At 49.4% G+C, this 18,507-nt stretch overlaps 4 pseudogenes; all 4 read left to right on the plus strand.

Annotated features, from left to right (window-relative positions):
• Window positions 1–2,373: 2,373 nt before the first annotated feature.
• On the plus strand, window positions 2,374–2,547 carry LOC146994692 (U2 spliceosomal RNA; annotated as a pseudogene).
• A 1,902-nt stretch (window positions 2,548–4,449) lies between these two features.
• LOC146994693 (U2 spliceosomal RNA) lies at window positions 4,450–4,627 on the plus strand (annotated as a pseudogene).
• Window positions 4,628–10,449: 5,822 nt separating this feature from the next.
• On the plus strand, window positions 10,450–10,623 carry LOC118202829 (U2 spliceosomal RNA; annotated as a pseudogene).
• A 7,707-nt stretch (window positions 10,624–18,330) lies between these two features.
• On the plus strand, window positions 18,331–18,507 carry LOC146994694 (U2 spliceosomal RNA; annotated as a pseudogene).

Consider the following 18,507-nt stretch of genomic DNA (forward strand, 5'->3'; position numbering starts at 1 on the left):
TCGTACTATCCTGTTACCCAAAGGGGGTGACCCGCATAACATCAAAAACTGGCGTCCTATCTCGCTGAGTGTTACGATTGCCAAGCTGTTCTGTGGTTGCCTGGCACGACGGTTCACTTCTTGGCTCATCGACAACTGCATCCTCTCCCCGTCACAGAAGGGATTTCTACCCTTCGACGGGGTGTTTGAAAATAACTTCGTTGTTCAGCAGAGAATCCAGCTAGCACGGACCAGCCAATCTGACACCTGCCTGGCGTCATTGGACCTATCCAATGCCTTCGGATCCGTGCCCCACGATGCAATTTTTGCTGCGCTTCGAGCCTCTGGAGTTGGGAATCATTTCACCGAGCTGATACAGGAGCTGTACACGGATGCGTCCACACGCGTCTTCACAGAGGAAGGCCCCACGGATCCAATTCCAATTGACATCGGAGTACGTCAGGGTTGCCCCCTAAGTGGGCTGTTGTTCAACTTGACCATCAACCCGATACTTGTCGCAGTCCAAGGGCAAAGTCCTCTACACCGCATACTGGCCTATGCCGACGACCTACTGCTACTCGCGCCCTCCCCTGCGGAGCTGCAAACTCAACTCAATCTGACGCACAACCTGGTTGGAAAGCTTGGCCTCTACATCAACCCCAGAAAATGCTTCTCCCTACATATCTCCGGAGCTCGCCCAACGGGTGTCCGCCACTCTCAGTTCTCGATCGACGGCACTGCCATCAGGTGTCTTCGTGAGGGTGAAGGTGAGGAATTTTTGGGGAAACCAATTGGATTCAACCAACCACCGGACATCGAGGCACTCAATACTTACCTACAGAAATGCGAGATGATCCTGAATTCGCCACTTGCTCCCTGGCAGCGCATTGACGCGCTCAAATCCTTTGTGTTTCCATCAATGGATTTTGATATGAGGACGGCCCGGTTGAAGAAAACCGACTGGGCAAAGATTGACTCACATGTGCGCCCGCTACTAAAAAGGACTCTCAACCTACCTCCCGAGGCGGCAAATGAATATCTTTACGGCGCGAAGGAATCTGCATGCTTTGGTATCCCGCTGGCTGCCGAAAGCTCAGATATAGCAAGAATTGACAGCGCTTTCAAGTTGCTCACTTCATTGGACCCTGGGATACAACAGCTCGCTTGGGAGGACCTTACGCGACTTGTAAGTGGACGACTGAAAAGGGTTCCTTCCTTCTCTGAGATTGCAGCTTTCCTTTCGGGATGTGACGAAGACTTTCCCAGGAGCACCTCCAACCCAATTTCATCAGTTTGGTCCGCGGCCAGAAGCGCAGCCCGTCGCCTAAAAGTCACGTGGACAATTTCTGACGACCACACTGTGAAGATCTCTCATGACGGTACCACCATAACAGCCGGCAAGCGACGCCTTGTATTCCGCACCCTGCGGAATGCCATCAAGAAATCCCGCGCAGAGAAACTCATCACTTATCCCAACCAGGGCAAGGCGATGGAATGCGCAGCGGCTGCCAAAGCAAGCTCTCACTTTTTCCGGAACGGGGCATTTACACGATTCGCCGACTGGCGATTTATACATCGTGCAAGGCTAAACCTCGTCCCCCTGAACGGTGTTCGTCGCAATGTGAATGGCTCCCGTGGCTGCAGAAGATGCAACTTTGAGCTCGAGACCCTCCCGCATGTCCTCTGCCACTGCATGAGATACAGCCGTCTCTACCAAGCGAGGCACAATGCAGTGGTAGAGAGGATTAAAAAGGCAGCCAGTGGAAGGTGGCAGCTCCTCTCCGAGAACCGGCCAGTCAGAGGACTCCCGCTACGCCCGGACATCATCCTAACAAGAGACAACGCATGCCTCATCCTAGACATAACAGTTGCTTTTGACAACCGTCGGTCTTCATTTGATGCTGCTCGCCGAGAGAAGATGAACAAGTACCGTCCGTTATCGAAGTACTGAAATCTACATACAACGATGTGCGCGTAGAAGCAATTGTAATCGGAGCACTAGGATCATGGGATCCAAACAACGATAAAGTTCTCAGCAGGATCTGCAGCAGGAAGTACGCATCACTTATGCGAAAGCTCATCGTAAATGAAACAATAAGTAAATCAAGGGATATCTATGTGGAGCATCTCACGGACGTCAGACAGGAGAACTGGTAAATTTAACATGGACTCACTGAACTATCCGATTAAGTGTTCACAAAGTACAAACCCCCGAAATATGTAAGTAGAAAGAAAAACCTAGTATGTTGTACATAAGTGCTTGGTTCTGAAAATAGTTGTTGTACATATCTGCTTCGCTCTGTAAATAATTGTAAATAGAAAATTAATGTATAATAGAATTGTAAAATGATATTTCTGCCACGCAAATATCATTCTTCTGTAAAGTGGCCAAAAATATTGTTCAATAAAAAACATCTGTTCTTATCAGCTTAATATCTGATACGACGTCGACATGACGTCAAGATATTAAACTAATTTTTGCAGATAGGCTTGTGGTTAGGAATTTATTCCGCCCTCGCCACGGGTTGGCCTGCTATGGCACTACTTGCAGGATACGGCCCACAATATATCGAAAAAGCAGAAACTTCACTCACCCACTGCATCCTCAGGAAAACGTCCTTTTAAAATGGCCCCTTCAAATTTCAGAAAACCGAAGGTCTGACAACATCATACCTTTGTACGAGTGTGCGGCGACCTGCCTTTTTTTTAACTCGGGCCCCTCGTTCTTTTCCTCGGAATGGGAACATTCTGGAGCCTCGGGTTTAACCCTCGTTCTTTTCAGTGTCAAGTTCTGGTTTCTGTAAATACGAAGTTTTATTCGTATTTACAGAAATCCCATAAAATCCACATTTCTTTCCCCGTACTGTTAACAACTTACTCATTCTGTCTGACTGATTGAAGGAAGATCGGCCTCGAAATATCACTCAAATTTCATTTGCAGTAACATTTTTGTCTCATTTCATGTAAGTTTGAGAGAATTCCTATTCACATTTGCCAGATCTTTCCCACTACAGCGCGCGTATACACATTGCTTCTTTCAACACACGAGCCTTTTTATTGTAAATAACTCTCAAAAGGGTGTAAAATGTTTGTAGGCACACTGCAGCAACAAAGATTTTTCTGTCTGTTTCCTAATGTTTTGTTTGTCTCTGTATGATTTCTAAACGCCAGCTAATTGTAATGGTCTACAATTATTGTTAAGGATTGTTGTATTTATGTTTTTATTCATTCATTCATTTATTTTGTTGGCACATTAATATTAACAAACGGGAAAATGCCAATAGATGGCTGCACTATGCAGGAAGCAGTTTATTCTGAGTTTTGAGATGGCTTGCCCGCCACTAGTGTGGAAGTGTAGAATACAAAGTAATCATTAATTGTAAATTAAAAAGTACTGTTTTCTTGTACATATTACAAATGAATTTGTAAAGTGTTTTTTGTAATTTTTCTGTTTGTTTAATTGTTTTAAGTTCTTAATATTTCACTCTGTGTTTTCAAGTGCAACGTTTGAACTGAAGAGAGAGAGAGAGAGAGTATCTCTGAGTTGGAAACCATGTGCTGGACTGTGCATGTCGAGTTTGTGTCAATCAAACTCTGGCATTATGTAATGCAGTTCTGGCTGATAAATTTTACTGTCTCAATATTTGTTTAATCACAAAAAATAATTTCTTCCCAAGCATGGGCATTCGATAACTCCAGGAATATTTATTTATTTATTTTTGGTTTTGCTATTTTTATTGCCTTTGTAATTACATTTGTTTTATATTCACCTGCAGTGAAGAATGAGATTTTTCGGAGGAGGAAGCTACTCCAGAGAAATGAACACTTTCATGAATATTTCATTGTCCTCTTTTCCCATCTGAAAAAAAATTGAGAAAATACGAGAATATTATGTTGCATGGTGCATAAGCTTATAAAAGCTGGAGGAAAACACCGGAATTCAGTTGTTTACTTACTGCTGTTATTGACTGTAGCGATTTCGCGTTGAGATCGGATTAACTTTTTCTACTTTGAATTTTGTTCCGGCCAACGTTTCCGTAAAACGTCCAATATAACTACTGTAAGTTATTGCGATATTGTAGAAATATCTGTGAGGATATTTCAGCATTGTGGTTCATTTGCTGTAGTAAGAATAAAATTTGCAATTGAATCTTGAATGAAATGAACTTTTGACGTCCTTGGCTTTTTAAAACTAGCCCCGCCCAAGGAGGAGGGGACTGACGCCTCCAGAATGGGAACATTAGAAAGGACCGCAAAATGATCCACTTGACTAGACAGAAATTGGTCATCCTTGTACACCTCTTTTTTTGTAACACAGGAGGAGGATGAAATAACGACATATCATAAAAAACCCCCAAGCAGCACTCGCTAACCTGAGTCTTCTGCACCCCCTTCTCCCCCTGCACGAATGCTCAGGACTTTTGAAATATGAAAAATTGAAAGTGAATTCATCACGCCAGAGAATTCTGCATCGCTTCTCGGCCTTTTGGCTAAGATCAAAGTGTATCGGCCTTTTGGCTAAGATCAAAGTGTAGTAAATCGGTCAAGTTGCCGATACTTTTTCATCTTTTTTGGTCACTTCTTACTGTTTTTACAGGTAGACTGGTGGCTAAAGATGTTTCCTGTTTCTAGGCCTCGCCCACCGCCGAGGCCCCGCCCACCGCCTGGAGTTCGGAGCCCTGGAAGACGCTCACCGCCTCCTGAAGCCAGTTTTGGAGTCCTGGATGCCGGAGCAGGTTCCCATACGGTGCATGGAGTCCCTGGAGACGTTCCTGTGTTAGCTGATGACCGTGGAGTGCCTGCCGTTCCCGCTGGAGGTCCTGTTGCTGGATCCATTGGAACCTGTTCCCGTGCTGTTCATGGAGTCCCTGGAGCAGCTGTTGACCATGGAGTGCCCGCCGTTCCCGCTGGAGCTATCCCTGGATCCAATGGAGTCGTCCCTCTTGCTCCGGGATCAGCCGCTGATGCTTCCCAAGCCATCCCTGGATCTATTGGAGCCTCTCCTGGTGCGCCTGATGCAGAAGCTGAGGCCCCCGGATTGTCTGAGGCCATTCCTGCCTACCCTGGAGCTTCTGAAGACATCCCTGTGACGGCCGGAGCCTTCCCGGTTGCATCTGTCCCTGGATTGATCCAATCCGTTCCGGCTACTTCCCAAGTCGCCGCTGCAGACCATGGATCCTCCGATGGAAACTCTTGTGTCGTCGCTGGATCTGCCGGAGCTATTCCTGCCCTTGGAGCGAGTGCCTCTCCCGAAATTGCCACTGGAGGTTCCAGAGCTGTTCCTGCATCTTCTAGTGCCACTGCTCATCCTGGAGTCGCCGCTGTGGTCCCTAGTGCCACGCCTTGCCTGCCCGGAGCCGGCTCGTCTGCCAGGAGTGTGCCCACCTACTACTACGGGAGTATCGCCACTAGTGAAGCCACGCCCACCGGGTCGTCCTCCTTGCCCAGACACGTGCCAGCTTTCGTTACACCCTCTGGACCGCCCCTTTCCAAAGGTGGACACTTACGCCAACTGTTGGATAGAATTCAAGCCAAGACTTCTGGCTGCACACCGCTCCTACCTGTGGTCACTTGTCAACCTAGTGAACGAAGGACACCAGAGGGTTCATCACTCGCCAAGTCTGCTCACACGTCCTCCTCTGCCAAGGACACGCCCACCACACCCCAGTCTACATTCGCATGCTACGTCTGCGGATTGGAGTGTACGAGCAGAAGGGGCCTCAGAAGGCATACAAGGACGCACGTGCAGGAGAAAGACAGTCAGCTCCACCCACCTCCTGACAGAAGGGTAGCTGCGAGCATTCCTGTGTCATTGATCTCGCCCGTATGTCATCATACACGGGCTCGGACGGCGGCTGGTCATGCCTGCTCATCGAACACACTCACGATCTCACCCCCACGCACTTACGCTGAAGCTCTTTCTTCGCCATCCATGAGAGAGAGTTCTGCTCATCCTGCTTCAACCGGTCCTCTCTGCGCAGTGATCACCTCCACCGCGGGGACGGAGTCTCTGACGTCCAACGTACCTGCTAAATCCAAGGTGTTTCCTGCGGAGAACACAAGGAACTTGCTGCCACCTTCGGAGACGTCAATCCCGTCGACACCATACTTCACCCTCCCGGCCAGGAATTCTACTCCCACCGTCATACCTGGACCAAAGACTAATGCTTCCACACCTCAACTGGCGTCTGCCGTCACCTGCCCGGATTGTGGTCGCTCCTGCCTGAATAAGAAACAGCTGCGGTCCCATCGTCACCTCCGTCACAGACAGGCTCCGCCTCCCACCTCTCCTGGAGACGATGACTTTACCTCCTCAACTCCTGAGACACTGACTGACACCGCTTCTTCACCGCCCGCTGCTCCTGCACCAGGCCCCGTCCACACGGACTGCACTGCCTCTGGCTCAACAGACGCTGCTCCTCAACCTGCTTTAACTGCCACTGTCCCGGTGACCACTTCGCCTAGTAAAGACCTACCTGGTGAATCCGATGTCGCACCTCAAGTACCCTGCCAGACACGCTTGGATACTACCTCCAGCGCTGGAGACACGACTGATGCGGACGTCCTCATCCTATGCCTCACTCCCTCAGAAAGGACTGATCTGCTCTCTACTGAATTGCCCGCACCAGACAGCAATGTAATACGCTCACATGCTGCTACGACTTCTACTGAGCAAATTGCACCTGGCCCACGTCCTAGCAGGCCATTGCAGAACCTGTCAGTGAGGGAGCCTTTGCCTATGCCCACTCATGTGGAGAATCATGAGTCCTGCCCAGAGACATCCTGCCGACGTGACTCTATTGTCCATCTACTCTTCCCGATGCAAGACACACTCCACTGCACCGAAAGGGACTGCCATAGGACATTCCATTCGAAACGCTGGACCCAACTCCGCCACTCGCTCTGCAGACACCTCTTGTACACACATGGCATAGATGTTGCTAGCACTCGGAACTGGTGTGCACACTGCCTATTGCCCATCGCCGTTAAGGTCTCGACCCATCAATGCTTTAGAGACCGGCCCGTAGTCGTCGAATCGGGCATTCAACATCGTTGGAGATGTACCCAGTGCGACTTCTCATGCCAAACACGGGGTGGATTCCTTAACCACCAAGCACGCCACCGACGTGAACGGCAGCGCTTACTCCAGCCACCTCTAGTGACGCCTCTCCTTCCCTCCACCTCGGCAAGACGACAGGCACGGACTGCACGATTCCGTACATCTCGCCAAGATGATGCTAGAATTGATGGACCTTCCACTGCCTACCAATCGACAAGTGCAACAGACCCTAATACCTTGCCCTATCAAGAGGATGCCGCACCTCCAGGAACAGACATGAGGACTACCCCACAGGTTGATGCGCCTTTGACTGACAATCTGGGAACCAACCCTTCCTTTGAAGAACACTCCCCGGAGCCGTCCTTCCCGGATTCGCCTTCACCTACCGGTCCTACAGTTACACCCGACTCACCGGTTCCAGAAGCCGTATCGGATGATGCCGAGAGATCTCCACTGGGTGGTGTAGAAATACAAGTCACGTCCCCCCTTGAACACTTCGTAGAACGACTGGAAGAGTTTTCCGACCCGATGACCACTGAGGAGTGGGATGCCTTTTCCACGTTACTTGACGAGATCTTGATGGCCGCCGCGAGTGCAGTTCGTCTTCCTCCCGCTAGCGAGGATGTAACTGGAAACAACAACAATTCCGCCAAGATACGTGATGACCCAAAGTTGCTCCAGAAACTCTACCGTCGTAACCGACGCAGAGCGGTCCGACTGATTTGCGGGGATGATTCACAGAGATGCCCAATTGGAAGACAGGATATACAAGATCACTTTGCTGCTGCCCTATGCAACAACCGAGTTGACACCTCAGTGTACACCTCACCATCCCCTCTCCCCAGAGAACTTGACCTCTCTCCATTTTCTCCTGCAGAGATCGCAAGGAAACTCTATTCAGCTGAAAACTCGGCACCCGGACACGATCGACTCTCATACAACCATTGGAAGGCCGTTGATCCGGACTGTACAGTACTCGCAGCCATCTTCAACATCTGCTTGAAAGCTAGGAAAGTCCCTGCAGCTTGGAAAGACTCTCGTACTATCCTGTTACCCAAAGGGGGTGACCCGCATAACATCAAAAACTGGCGTCCTATCTCGCTGAGTGTTACGATTGCCAAGCTGTTCTGTGGTTGCCTGGCACGACGGTTCACTTCTTGGCTCATCGACAACTGCATCCTCTCCCCGTCACAGAAGGGATTTCTACCCTTCGACGGGGTGTTTGAAAATAACTTCGTTGTTCAGCAGAGAATCCAGCTAGCACGGACCAGCCAATCTGACACCTGCCTGGCGTCATTGGACCTATCCAATGCCTTCGGATCCGTGCCCCACGATGCAATTTTTGCTGCGCTTCGAGCCTCTGGAGTTGGGAATCATTTCACCGAGCTGATACAGGAGCTGTACACGGATGCGTCCACACGCGTCTTCACAGAGGAAGGCCCCACGGATCCAATTCCAATTGACATCGGAGTACGTCAGGGTTGCCCCCTAAGTGGGCTGTTGTTCAACTTGACCATCAACCCGATACTTGTCGCAGTCCAAGGGCAAAGTCCTCTACACCGCATACTGGCCTATGCCGACGACCTACTGCTACTCGCGCCCTCCCCTGCGGAGCTGCAAACTCAACTCAATCTGACGCACAACCTGGTTGGAAAGCTTGGCCTCTACATCAACCCCAGAAAATGCTTCTCCCTACATATCTCCGGAGCTCGCCCAACGGGTGTCCGCCACTCTCAGTTCTCGATCGACGGCACTGCCATCAGGTGTCTTCGTGAGGGTGAAGGTGAGGAATTTTTGGGGAAACCAATTGGATTCAACCAACCACCGGACATCGAGGCACTCAATACTTACCTACAGAAATGCGAGATGATCCTGAATTCGCCACTTGCTCCCTGGCAGCGCATTGACGCGCTCAAATCCTTTGTGTTTCCATCAATGGATTTTGATATGAGGACGGCCCGGTTGAAGAAAACCGACTGGGCAAAGATTGACTCACATGTGCGCCCGCTACTAAAAAGGACTCTCAACCTACCTCCCGAGGCGGCAAATGAATATCTTTACGGCGCGAAGGAATCTGCATGCTTTGGTATCCCGCTGGCTGCCGAAAGCTCAGATATAGCAAGGATTGACAGCGCTTTCAAGTTGCTCACTTCATTGGACCCTGGGATACAACAGCTCGCTTGGGAGGACCTTACGCGACTTGTAAGTGGACGACTGAAAAGGGTTCCTTCCTTCTCTGAGATTGCAGCTTTCCTTTCGGGATGTGACGAAGACTTTCCCAGGAGCACCTCCAACCCAATTTCATCAGTTTGGTCCGCGGCCAGAAGCGCAGCCCGTCGCCTAAAAGTCACGTGGACAATTTCTGACGACCACACTGTGAAGATCTCTCATGACGGTACCACCATAACAGCCGGCAAGCGACGCCTTGTATTCCGCACCCTGCGGAATGCCATCAAGAAATCCCGCGCAGAGAAACTCATCACTTATCCCAACCAGGGCAAGGCGATGGAATGCGCAGCGGCTGCCAAAGCAAGCTCTCACTTTTTCCGGAACGGGGCATTTACACGATTCGCCGACTGGCGATTTATACATCGTGCAAGGCTAAACCTCGTCCCCCTGAACGGTGTTCGTCGCAATGTGAATGGCTCCCGTGGCTGCAGAAGATGCAACTTTGAGCTCGAGACCCTCCCGCATGTCCTCTGCCACTGCATGAGATACAGCCGTCTCTACCAAGCGAGGCACAATGCAGTGGTAGAGAGGATTAAAAAGGCAGCCAGTGGAAGGTGGCAGCTCCTCTCCGAGAACCGGCCAGTCAGAGGACTCCCGCTACGCCCGGACATCATCCTAACAAGAGACAACGCATGCCTCATCCTAGACATAACAGTTGCTTTTGACAACCGTCGGTCTTCATTTGATGCTGCTCGCCGAGAGAAGATGAACAAGTACCGTCCGTTATCGAAGTACTGAAATCTACATACAACGATGTGCGCGTAGAAGCAATTGTAATCGGAGCACTAGGATCATGGGATCCAAACAACGATAAAGTTCTCAGCAGGATCTGCAGCAGGAAGTACGCATCACTTATGCGAAAGCTCATCGTAAATGAAACAATAAGTAAATCAAGGGATATCTATGTGGAGCATCTCACGGACGTCAGACAGGAGAACTGGTAAATTTAACATGGACTCACTGAACTATCCGATTAAGTGTTCACAAAGTACAAACCCCCGAAATATGTAAGTAGAAAGAAAAACCTAGTATGTTGTACATAAGTGCTTGGTTCTGAAAATAGTTGTTGTACATATCTGCTTCGCTCTGTAAATAATTGTAAATAGAAAATTAATGTATAATAGAATTGTAAAATGATATTTCTGCCACGCAAATATCATTCTTCTGTAAAGTGGCCAAAAATATTGTTCAATAAAAAACATCTGTTCTTATCAGCTTAATATCTGATACGACGTCGACATGACGTCAAGATATTAAACTAATTTTTGCAGATAGGCTTGTGGTTAGGAATTTATTCCGCCCTCGCCACGGGTTGGCCTGCTATGGCACTACTTGCAGGATACGGCCCACAATATATCCAAAAAGCAGAAACTTCACTCACCCACTGCATCCTCAGGAAAACGTCCTTTTAAAATGGCCCCTTCAAATTTCAGAAAACCGAAGGTCTGACAACATCATACCTTTGTACGAGTGTGCGGCGACCTGCCTTTTTTTTAACTCGGGCCCCTCGTTCTTTTCCTCGGAATGGGAACATTCTGGAGCCTCGGGTTTAACCCTCGTTCTTTTCAGTGTCAAGTTCTGGTTTCTGTAAATACGAAGTTTTATTCGTATTTACAGAAATCCCATAAAATCCACATTTCTTTCCCCGTACTGTTAACAACTTACTCATTCTGTCTGTCTGATTGAAGGAAGATCGGCCTCGAAATATCACTCAAATTTCATTTGCAGTAACATTTTTGTCTCATTTCATGTAAGTTTGAGAGAATTCCTATTCACATTTGCCAGATCTTTCCCACTACAGCGCGCGTATACACATTGCTTCTTTCAACACACGAGCCTTTTTATTGTAAATAACTCTCAAAAGGGTGTAAAATGTTTGTAGGCACACTGCAGCAACAAAGATTTTTCTGTCTGTTTCCTAATGTTTTGTTTGTCTCTGTATGATTTCTAAACGCCAGCTAATTGTAATGGTCTACAATTATTGTTAAGGATTGTTGTATTTATGTTTTTATTCATTCATTCATTTATTTTGTTGGCACATTAATATTAACAAACGGGAAAATGCCAATAGATGGCTGCACTATGCAGGAAGCAGTTTATTCTGAGTTTTGAGATGGCTTGCCCGCCACTAGTGTGGAAGTGTAGAATACAAAGTAATCATTAATTGTAAATTAAAAAGTACTGTTTTATTGTACATATTACAAATGAATTTGTAAAGTGTTTTTTGTAATTTTTCTGTTTGTTTAATTGTTTTAAGTTCTTAATATTTCACTCTGTGTTTTCAAGTGCAACGTTTGAACTGAAGAGAGAGAGAGAGAGAGTATCTCTGAGTTGGAAACCATGTGCTGGACTGTGCATGTCGAGTTTGTGTCAATCAAACTCTGGCATTATGTAATGCAGTTTTGGCTGATAAATTTTACTGTCTCAATATTTGTTTAATCACAAAAAATAATTTCTTCCCAAGCATGGGCATTCGATAACTCCAGGAATATTTATTTATTTATTTTTGGTTTTGCTATTTTTATTGCCTTTGTAATTACATTTGTTTTATATTCACCTGCAGTGAAGAATGAGATTTTTCGGAGGAGGAAGCTACTCCAGAGAAATGAACACTTTCATGAATATTTCATTGTCCTCTTTTCCCATCTGAAAAAAAATTGAGAAAATACGAGAATATTATGTTGCATGGTGCATAAGCTTATAAAAGCTGGAGGAAAACACCGGAATTCAGTTGTTTACTTACTGCTGTTATTGACTGTAGCGATTTCGCGTTGAGATCGGATTAACTTTTTCTACTTTGAATTTTGTTCCGGCCAACGTTTCCGTAAAACGTCCAATATAACTACTGTAAGTTATTGCGATATTGTAGAAATATCTGTGAGGATATTTCAGCATTGTGGTTCATTTGCTGTAGTAAGAATAAAATTTGCAATTGAATCTTGAATGAAATGAACTTTTGACGTCCTTGGCTTTTTAAAACTAGCCCCGCCCAAGGAGGAGGGGACTGACGCCTCCAGAATGGGAACATTAGAAAGGACCGCAAAATGATCCACTTGACTAGACAGAAATTGGTCATCCTTGTACACCTCTTTTTTTGTAACACAGGAGGAGGATGAAATAACGACATATCATAAAAAACCCCCAAGCAGCACTCGCTAACCTGAGTCTTCTGCACCCCCTTCTCCCCCTGCACGAATGCTCAGGACTTTTGAAATATGAAAAATTGAAAGTGAATTCATCACGCCAGAGAATTCTGCATCGCTTCTCGGCCTTTTGGCTAAGATCAAAGTGTAGTAGAAGCCAGTTTTGGAGTCCTGGATGCCGGAGCAGGTTCCCATACGGTGCATGGAGTCCCTGGAGACGTTCCTGTTGTAGCTGTTGACCGTGGAGTGCCTGCCGTTCCCGCTGGAGGTCCTGTTGCTGGATCCATTGGAACCTGTTCCCGTGCTGTTCATGGAGTCCCTGGAGCAGCTGTTGACCATGGAGTGCCCGCCGTTCCCGCTGGAGCTATCCCTGGATCCAATGGAGTCGTCCCTCTTGCTCCGGGATCAGCCGCTGATGCTTCCCAAGCCATCCCTGGATCTATTGGAGCCTCTCCTGGTGCGCCTGATGCAGAAGCTGAGGCCCCCGGATTGTCTGAGGCCATTCCTGCCTACCCTGGAGCTTCTGAAGACATCCCTGTGACGGCCGGAGCCTTCCCGGTTGCATCTGTCCCTGGATTGACCCAATCCGTTCCGGCTACTTCCCAAGTCGCCGCTGCAGACCATGGATACTCCGATGGAAACTCTTGTGTCGTCGCTGGATCTGCCGGAGCTATTCTTGCCCTTGGAGCGAGTGCCTCTCCCGAAATTGCCACTGGAGGTTCCAGAGCTGTTCCTGCATCTTCTAGTGCCACTGCTCATCCTGGAGTCGCCGCTGTGGTCCCTAGTGCCACGCCTTGCCTGCCCGGAGCCGGCTCGTCTGCCAGGAGTGTGCCCACCTACTACTACGGGAGTATCGCCACTAGTGAAGCCACGCCCACCGGGTCGTCCTCCTTGCCCAGACACGTGCGAGCTTTCGTTACACCCTCTGGACCGCCCCTTTCCAAAGGTGGACACTTACGCCAACTGTTGGATAGAATTCAAGCCAAGACTTCTGGCTGCACACCGCTCCTACCTGTGGTCACTTGTCAACCTAGTGAACGAAGGACACCAGAGGGTTCATCACTCGCCAAGTCTGCTCACACGTCCTCCTCTGCCAAGGACACGCCCACCACACCCCAGTCTACATTCGCATGCTACGTCTGCGGATTGGAGTGTACGAGCAGAAGGGGCCTCAGAAGGCATACAAGGACGCACGTGCAGGAGAAAGACAGTCAGCTCCACCCACCTCCTGACAGAAGGGTAGCTGCGAGCATTCCTGGGTCATTGATCTCGCCCGTATGTCATCATACACGGGCTCGGACGGCGGCTGGTCATGCCTGCTCATCGAACACACTCACGAGCTCACCCCCACGCACTTACGCTGAAGCTCTTTCTTCGCCATCCATGAGAGAGAGTTCTGCTCATCCTGCTTCAACCGGTCCTCTCTGCGCAGTGATCACCTCCACCGCGGGGACGGAGTCTCTGACGTTCAACGTACCTGCTAAATCCAAGGTGTTTCCTGCGGAGAACACAAGGAACTTGCTGCCACCTTCGGAGACGTCAATCCCGTCGACACCATACTTCACCCTCCCGGCCAGGAATTCTACTCCCACCGTCATACCTGGACCAAAGACTAATGCTTCCACACCTCAACTGGCGTCTGCCGTCACCTGCCCGGATTGTGGTCGCTCCTGCCTGAATAAGAAACAGCTGCGGTCCCATCGTCACCTCCGTCACAGACAGGCTCCGCCTCCCACCTCTCCTGGAGACGATGACTTTACCTCCTCAACTCCTGAGACACTGACTGACGCCGCTTCTTCACCGCCCGCTGCTCCTGCACCAGGCCCCGTCCACACGGACTGCACTGCCTCTGGCTCAACAGACGCTGCTCCTCAACCTGCTTTAACTGCCACTGTCCCGGTGACCACTTCGCCTAGTAAAGACCTACCTGGTGAATCCGATGTCGCACCTCAAGTACCCTGCCAGACACGCTTGGATACTACCTCCAGCGCTGGAGACACGACTGATGCGGACGTCCTCATCCTATGCCTCACTCCCTCAGAAAGGACTGATCTGCTCTCTACTGAATTGCCCGCACCAGACAGCAATGTAATACGCTCACATGCTGCTACGACTTCTACTGAGCAAATTGCACCTGGCCCACGTCCTAGCAGGCCATTGCAGAACCTGTCAGTGAGGGAGCCTTTGCCTATGCCCACTCATGTGGAGAATCATGAGTCCTGCCCAGAGACATCCTGCCGACGTGACTCTATTGTCCATCTACTCTTCCCGATGCAAGACACACTCCACTGCACCGAAAGGGACTGCCATAGGACATTCCATTCGAAACGCTGGACCCAACTCCGCCACTCGCTCTGCAGACACCTCTTGTACACACATGGCATAGATGTTGCTAGCACTCGGAACTGGTGTGCACACTGCCTATTGCCCATCGCCGTTAAGGTCTCGACCCATCAATGCTTTAGAGACCGGCCCGTAGTCGTCGAATCGGGCATTCAACATCGTTGGAGATGTACCCAGTGCGACTTCTCATGCCAAACACGGGGTGGATTCCTTAACCACCAAGCACGCCACCGACGTGAACGGCAGCGCTTACTCCAGCCACCTCTAGTGACGCCTCTCCTTCCCTCCACCTCGGCAAGACGACAGGCACGGACTGCACGATTCCGTACATCTCGCCAAGATGATGCTAGAACTGATGGACCTTCCACTGCCTACCAATCGACAAGTGCAACAGACCCTAATACCTTGCCCTATCAAGAGGATGCCGCACCTCCAGGAACAGACATGAGGACTACCCCACAGGTTGATGCGCCTTTGACTGACAATCTGGGAACCAACCCTTCCTTTGAAGAACACTCCCCGGAGCCGTCCTTCCCGGATTCGCCTTCACCTACCGGTCCTACAGTTACACCCGACTCACCGGTTCCAGAAGCCGTATCGGATGATGCCGAGAGATCTCCACTGGGTGGTGTAGAAATACAAGTCACGTCCCCCCTTGAACACTTCGTAGAACGACTGGAAGAGTTTTCCGACCCGATGACCACTGAGCAGTGGGATGCCTTTTCCACGTTACTTGACGAGATCTTGATGGCCGCCGCGAGTGCAGTTCGTCTTCCTCCCGCTAGCGAGGATGTAAGTGGAAACAACAACAATTCCGCCAAGATACGTGATGACCCAAAGTTGCTCCAGAAACTCTACCGTCGTAACCGACGCAGAGCGGTCCGACTGATTTGCGGGGATGATTCACAGAGATGCCCAATTGGAAGACAGGATATACAAGATCACTTTGCTGCTGCCCTATGCAACAACCGAGTTGACACCTCAGTGTACACCTCACCATCCCCTCTCCCCAGAGAACTTGACCTCTCTCCATTTTCTCCTGCAGAGATCGCAAGGAAACTCTATTCAGCTGAAAACTCGGCACCCGGACACGATCGACTCTCATACAACCATTGGAAGGCCGTTGATCCGGACTGTACAGTACTCGCAGCCATCTTCAACATCTGCTTGAAAGCTAGGAAAGTCCCTGCAGCTTGGAAAGACTCTCGTACTATCCTGTTACCCAAAGGGGGTGACCCGCATAACATCAAAAACTGGCGTCCTATCTCGCTGAGTGTTACGATTGCCAAGCTGTTCTGTGGTTGCCTGGCACGACGGTTCACTTCTTGGCTCATCGACAACTGCATCCTCTCCCCGTCACAGAAGGGATTTCTACCCTTCGACGGGGTGCTTGAAAATAACTTCGTTGTTCAGCAGAGAATCCAGCTAGCACGGACCAGCCAATCTGACACCTGCCTGGCGTCATTGGACCTATCCAATGCCTTCGGATCCGTGCCCCACGATGCAATTTTTGCTGCGCTTCGAGCCTCTGGAGTTGGGAATCATTTCACCGAGCTGATACAGGAGCTGTACACGGATGCGTCCACACGCGTCTTCACAGAGGAAGGCCCCACGGATCCAATTCCAATTGACATCGGAGTACGTCAGGGTTGCCCCCTAAGTGGGCTGTTGTTCAACTTGACCATCAACCCGATACTTGTCGCAGTCCAAGGGCAAAGTCCTCTACACCGCATACTGGCGTATGCCGACGACCTACTGCTACTCGCGCCCTCCCCTGCGGAGCTGCAAACTCAACTCAATCTGACGCACAACCTGGTTGGAAAGCTTGGCCTCTACATCAACCCCAGAAAATGCTTCTCCCTACATATCTCCGGAGCTCGCCCAACGGGTGTCCGCCACTCTCAGTTCTCGATCGACGGCACTGCCATCAGGTGTCTTCGTGAGGGTGAAGGTGAGGAATTTTTGGGGAAACCAATTGGATTCAACCAACCACCGGACATCGAGGCACTCAATACTTACCTACAGAAATGCGAGATGATCCTGAATTCGCCACTTGCTCCCTGGCAGCGCATTGACGCGCTCAAATCCTTTGTGTTTCCATCAATGGATTTTGATATGAGGACGGCCCGGTTGAAGAAAACCGACTGGGCAAAGATTGACTCACATGTGCGCCCGCTACTAAAGAGGACTCTCAACCTACCTCCCGAGGCGGCAAATGAATATCTTTACGGCGCGAAGGAATCTGCATGCTTTGGTATCCCGCTGGCTGCCGAAAGCTCAGATATAGCAAGGATTGACAGCGCTTTCAAGTTGCTCACTTCATTGGACCCTGGGATACAACAGCTCGCTTGGGAGGACCTTACGCGACTTGTAAGTGGACGACTGAAAAGGGTTCCTTCCTTCTCTGAGATTGCAGCTTTCCTTTCGGGATGTGACGAAGACTTTCCCAGGAGCACCTTCAACCCAATTTCATCAGTTTGGTCCGCGGCCAGAAGCGCAGCCCGTCGCCTAAAAGTCACGTGGACAATTTCTGACGACCACACTGTGGAGATCTCTCATGACGGTACCACCATAACAGCCGGCAAGCGACGCCTTGTATTCCGCACCCTGCGGAATGCCATCAAGAAATCCCGCGCAGAGAAACTCATCACTTATCCCAACCAGGGCAAGGCGATGGAATGCGCAGCGGCTGCCAAAGCAAGCTCTCACTTTTTCCGGAACGGGGCATTTACACGATTCGCCGACTGGCGATTTATACATCGTGCAAGGCTAAACCTCGTCCCCCTGAACGGTGTTCGTCGCAATGTGAATGGCTCCCGTGGCTGCAGAAGATGCAACTTTGAGCTCGAGACCCTCCCGCATGTCCTCTGCCACTGCATGAGATACAGCCGTCTCTACCAAGCGAGGCACAATGCAGTGGTAGAGAGGATTAAAAAGGCAGCCAGTGGAAGGTGGCAGCTCCTCTCCGAGAACCGGCCAGTCAGAGGACTCCCGCTACGCCCGGACATCATCCTAACAAGAGACAACGCATGCCTCATCCTAGACATAACAGTTGCTTTTGACAACCGTCGGTCTTCATTTGATGCTGCTCGCCGAGAGAAGATGAACAAGTACCGTCCGCTAATCGAAGCACTGAAATCTACATACAACGATGTGCGCGTAGAAGCAATTGTAATCGGAGCACTAGGATCATGGGATCCAAACAACGATAAAGTTCTCAGCAGGATCTGCAGCAGGAAGTACGCATCACTTATGCGAAAGCTCATCGTAAGTGAAACAATAAGTAAATCAAGGGATATCTATGTGGAGCATCTCACGGACGTCAGACAGGAGAACTGGTAAATTTAACATGGACTCACTGAACTATCCGATTAAGTGTTCACAAAGTACAAACCCCCGAAATATGTAAGTAGAAAGAAAAACCTAGTATGTTGTACATAAGTGCTTGGTTCTGAAAATAGTTGTTGTACATATCTGCTTCGCTCTGTAAATAATTGTAAATAGAAAATTAATGTATAATAGAATTGTAAAATGATATTTCTGCCACGCAAATGTCATTCTTCTGTAAAGTGGCCGAAAGTATTGTTCAATAAAAAACATCTGTTCTTATCAGCTTAATATCTGATACGACGTCGACATGACGTCAAGATATTAAACTAATTTTTGCAGATAGGCTTGTGGTTAGGAATTTATTCCGCCCTCGCCACGGGTTGGCCTGCTATGGCACTACTTGCAGGATACGGCCCACAATAT

This window comes from Stegodyphus dumicola, chromosome 11, assembly GCF_044657685.1.
Source record: "Stegodyphus dumicola isolate Sdum_Otavi_A_Nest chromosome 11, ASM4465768v1".
Classification (NCBI taxonomy): domain Eukaryota; kingdom Metazoa; phylum Arthropoda; class Arachnida; order Araneae; family Eresidae; genus Stegodyphus; species Stegodyphus dumicola.